The sequence below is a fragment of the Peromyscus maniculatus genome, chromosome 1 (genome assembly GCF_049852395.1).
Source record: "Peromyscus maniculatus bairdii isolate BWxNUB_F1_BW_parent chromosome 1, HU_Pman_BW_mat_3.1, whole genome shotgun sequence".
NCBI classification, from domain to species: Eukaryota; Metazoa; Chordata; class Mammalia; order Rodentia; family Cricetidae; genus Peromyscus; species Peromyscus maniculatus.
In genome coordinates this window covers 34,298,298-34,303,890 of record NC_134852.1, presented here as the reverse complement: position 1 = coordinate 34,303,890, position 5,593 = coordinate 34,298,298, and positions in this window count along the sequence as shown.

Genomic DNA, 5,593 nt, shown 5'->3' with positions numbered 1-5,593 from the left:
CACAGCAATATCACTCTCGAGCATTACCCACTGGACATTTAATTCCACCACAAAAACACTTGTTCAACCATGTTCATTGCTGCCTCATTCAGTATAGCCAGAATTGGAGACAACCTACATGTTCCTCAACAAAAGGATAAAGAAAATGTGTCACATTTATACAATGAAGTATTATCTAGCTGCTTTTAAAAGAAATGACAACATGGAATTTGCAGGCAAATGGATGGAACTAGAAAAAAATCCTGCGTGAGGAAACCCAGACCAAGACAGATAAACAAGGTGTGTATTCACTTATATGTGGATATTAGCCATTAAGTAAATGATAACCACGCTACCATCCATAGACCCAGAAAGGTTAGGCATAGACAAAGGGACTAGGAGGGATACATAGATCTCCCTGGGAGGGGAAATAAAATAGATTTCATGGGTGGACTAGGGGCATCAGAGGGGACAGGAATGAGAGGATCAGGTAGGGAAGAGAGGCGGGTTGGAGAGAGAGAATGTGGGGAGAAACCACTAGAATTGAGGAGCATTGAGTGGTGGTGTGGATACCTAGTGCTGTGGAAACTTCCTAAACTATGTGAAGGTGATCCTAATAAAGTCTCCAAGTAATGAGAGAGACATAGTCCCAACTGGCCATCTCTTGTCACTAAATGAAGCTTCTAGTACCAGGACTGGGTTACATTCTATTGAGTTGTTGGCCAAAGGGGCCTATGGAAACTCACAAACAACCTAAGACTATTGCCAAGACAAGAGGTTGCTCTCCACAAACTGACAGCAGAGGCCCCATTTCTGAAGAGAACACCCACAGAATTCAATGAACTTGGAGACATTGAGCTGGTACCCACGTATAGAACATTCACCCCCATTTTCTTGTGTCTTTGGTATAAGAAGGTATTCTGTGGGCTCCCAGAAGAGAAATGCATACACGAACCCAACCACAAAACCTTTGATGAACAAAGCTGTCCTGCCTGCAAGACATGCTAGGGCTCAACAGTGGCACATTGTGGGAGTAACTATCCAAGGTCTGGGTGAATATGCAACAGTGTTTGGGAGACCCAGAACCAGACACTAGATGGCCCAGAGACATAGGATATAACCAAATGCTATGGGTCCAAAAAAATTAACAATAAAATGACTCCTAGAGATATTCTGCTACACTCATAGATCAGTGCCTTCCTTATTCGGCCATCATCAGAGAAGCTTCCTCCGGCAGCTGACAGGAACAAATTCAAAGATGCAGAGCCAGACATTTCAGCAGACAGAAAACTTGGAACATACCAACCTAAATGGAATGCCTTGTTCAAATCCCTCCCCTCAGAGTTCAGGGAACCCCCAGGGAATGGAAACATACAGTGAGAGAAAATAAAGAAAAGAGACAGAGGAGACAGAGGACACCAGGAGAACAAGGCCCTCTGAATCAACTGAGCAAAGCTCATCTAAACTCAGACTGAGACAGGCCTGTTTGGGATTGCACCAGGTCCTCTGGGCATATATTATAAAATTCAGTTTAGCATTTTTATGGGATCCTGGGTGTGTGGAAGAGTGGATCTCTGATTCTAGTGCCTTCTCTTGGGATCTTTTCCTTCTGCAGGTTTGCAATGTACATCTTTGATGTGATGATTTTGGTTTTATCTTATGTTTTATTTTGTCATGCTTGGTTGTTATCTCTTAGAAGCCTGTTCTCTAATGAGAGGCAGAAATAGGGTAGATCTTGAGAGATCTTGGTGGGGAGAGAAAATGGGAAAAGTAGATAGAGGGAAAACTGTAATCAGTGTATATTGATTTTTGAAGGAGAAAAAAGAATAATTAATAAGCAAAAGTCTAACAGGAAAAGCAACTCCATTGATGGGTTTGATGCAATCGGAAAAAGAACTGATGGATTATGTTGATCGTTACACTCTCTAAAGCAGAGACACTGTCTTCTTGTCTTTTGAGGACTTTGCATGGAAATTACTGCATTGGCCTTAAAGACGTCTTGAACATCCAGATATAGGAATATCTGTTACTCATTGTTGGGAGCAGCAGCAGAAAACTGGTTTTACACTTAGCACATTTAGTTCTCTGTAAAGATACTTTGTTCTCCTTTGTCAGGCATTTAATCACAATTAAAGACAAATGTTTTCTCTCATTATAAAAGGTTTTCCCATGCAGGCTCCACAGCCATTGATCTAACTTTCCTGAGTTCCCACTAGTTTGGTTTGGTCATCTCTGCAGGTTTCCCCATCATGATCTTGATGCACTTGCTCATAGAATCCCTGTTCTCTCTCCCTGACTGGACTCCTGGAGCTCTGCCTGGTGTTTGGCTGTGGAACTCTTAATCTGCCTCCATCAGTCATTGGAGAAAAGCTCTTGGATGACAAAGTATTTACTGATCTGATCACTGGGGCAAGCCAGTTCAGTTCAGGTACCTCTAAACTATTTCTAGTGGTCTAAGCTGGGGTCATCTTTGCGGGTTCCTGACAACTTCCCAAGCACTGGGTTTCTCTCTATCCCCATGATATCACCCTCCATCATGGTATCTTTCTCATTGCTTTCCCACTCCATCCCTTTTCCAGCTCGACCACCGCATTCACTTATGTTCTCATGCCCCATGCCCGACCCTCCATTGCCCATCCCTCACCCCCATGTCACACTTGGAGATCTTCCTCTTCCCAGGGGGATCCATGCATCCCTCTTTGAGTCTTCCTTGTTAGCTAGCTTCTCTGGAGTTATGGATTGTTGTCTGGTTATCCTTTGCTTTATTTCTAGTATCCACTTATGAGTGGGTACATACCATGTTTGACAATGGTGTAGCGAGACTTGCTGCGGGGGCCTGTGGCGGTAGAATCAGAATTCATCCCTAGTGCATGAGGGGGCTTTGTGGAGCCCGCTACCTATGATGGGACACCTCGTGCAGCCTTGAGGCGGGGGAAGGGGTTGGACTTACCACTACTGGATGTGCCTCTCCCTGGGAGGCCTTCCTTCTTTTGGAGGGAACCAGGGATGGATTGGGGGGAAGGGTGGGGAAGTGGGAAGAGAGAAGAGGGGGGATCTCAGATTGGTATGTAAAATGGAAAAAAAAAATTCTTAATGAGGTATTCCTGAAGAGTGAACAACAGAAAGTGAGATTCTTGCTCTGTTTCTCTTTCTCAATATTAAAGAAAACGTTGCCTGTTTAAAAAAATTTTTTTCCCCTCATAATAAAATAAGAAAGATGAATTTGCTCTAGTTTAGACGTTTTTAAATACCTCTCCAAAATCCTCTGGACCAGCATGCTCCCTTAGTACAAGATTCCCCAGAAGGACTTAGTACACATTCCCCATGGTGTATAGGATGGTTCAGGCAAAGCAGCTGGAACAGACTCAGTAAACATGGTCCTAGTCCTGCCTGTATCCCGCAGAATGAGCCTGCCCTCTAATGTCTGGGAGAGGAAGCACAAGTGGGTCTCACCTACAGAGAAGGGCATAAAAGCTTCATTTTACTTCAGAGCCCCACTGGCATGTAGGAAGTGGTCAGGATTGAAGGTGTCTGGATTTTCAAAGTACTGTGGGTCATGGAGAGCTGCACTCAGGACGGGGTACACATCAGTGTTCTAGGAGACATTATGAGACACAAAGATATTAGCATACCCTGACTCCCATCTGCAGTGAGTCCCTGAGAAACACAGAGTGTAGGAAACCACAAACAGGCTGAGGTTGGTAATGAGGAGAGTGGAGGATGGACATGGAGTAGACATGTGGAATGGCAGCTGATCTCACCTTGGGTAGCAGATACCCTCAGAACAAAGTGTCTTTGGTGACTTTGTGTGGTACACCAATCGGGACTAGATCTGAAAATCTCTGAATCTCATGGATGACAGCCTCAGTGTAAGGCATTTTAGTGCAGTCATCAAGGGTTGGTAGGCAGTGTGAGCTGATCACCTGACTGATCTCCTTTTGGACTTTCTCTTCACAGAAAAGGGAGACAACAGACAGTGCCCTCCCTCCTTTCATGGAGGCAATGCACAGTGACCCTCTTTTCTGCCAGCTAATAGCCTAGGAACAGTGCAGAGAAAGTAGACTCTGCTGAGAAAGACACAGTGCACTCTTGGGCATGCACACCTGTGCTTCCCTCAGGCACCTGTCTCTCATGCCACACTTAGATCTATAGTAGAGTCTCTCTCAAAAGCTCCAAACTTGCTCATGAAAGAGAGAAATAGAAAACTTACAGCAAAGGACTTTTTCATCTGTCAATCTGGAGTAAAGGCTGGAGGGGGAGAGGGTAAGAATTCTCTGCTTTTGAAATATAGTGTTATAAATTGTGTTCCTCCATATAACACACACACACACAAATTACAAACACCCAAAAGAGACAGAGACACAGAGTCAGACATCTACGCATGGAATTTATGTTAAAAATCTGGGGAGGGGTGGAGAGATGGCACATTGTTTAAGAGCACCGGTCGCTCTCTCAGAGGACCCAGGTTCAATTTCCACCACTCACATAGTGACTCTCACTGTCTGTGACTCCAGGTCCAGGAAATCCAACATCATCACACAGACATAGATGCAGGAAAAAAATGACAATGTACATTAATAAAATAAATTTAAAAATCCAGGCTGAGAATTTAAGGCTATATATCCTCAGAAATAAATTAATCTAAATATAATTGAATACAAATTATGAATACATTGGTGAGTCTGTTGGCTGATACAATTGTTCAACCAGCAAATGCACTTGACCTGCATCCTGACAGCCTGACTTTGACATCCAGAACTCATGTGAAGGTGTAGGAGAGACCCAAATACACAGAGCTGTGTAGATGTAACCAACCATCTTATTAATTAAGAAACACAGAACCAATGCAAAGAAGGAAGCCAAGAGGTCAGAGCTAAGAGCTAAAACCTTACACTTCCTCCTGCAGTGGTCCTACCTCTTGAAAGAGAGCTACTTCCTGTGTGTTTGCCTTTAAATAGTCTTTCTGTTCTGCCTTCTCATTGGTTGTAAACCCAACCACATGACCGCCTCGTCACTGCCTGTCTGTACAGACCTCCAGGTCTTCTATGGTTGGTATTGAGATTAAAGGCCTGTGTCTCCAATGCTGGATGTATCCCTGAACACACAGAGATCTACCGAGTTCTGCCTACCAAGTGCTGGGATTAAAGGTGTACACCAAGACTGCCCAGGTTTCCTATGGCTTGCTAATAGCTCTGACCCCTGGGCAACTTTATTTATTAACATATAAATAACATTTTAGTATAAAATAAAATATCACCATATTTCCCCTTTTCTATTTTAATAAAAAGAAAAAAGGAAAAAACTTATAACCAACATAAGAAAAACTATGTACAAAAGCACAATAACTATATACAATATATACAAGTAGTAAATACCTAAACAATGTCTAGTCCATTTGTATTTGACAAATTCAGAGAAAATAATTCCATTATCTATCCTAATTTGGTAAGTCCAAAATGTATCCAGTTCACTTTCTATCCTAATTAATCTTCAACTATAACTAACTAATCTTCAACTCCCTCAGAGATCCAAGAAGGAAATAATATTAGCTAACAAAAATAAAAGCAGGAAGTACATGCAAGCAACTTCAAAAAAATTTGAGTTGACAGAAACA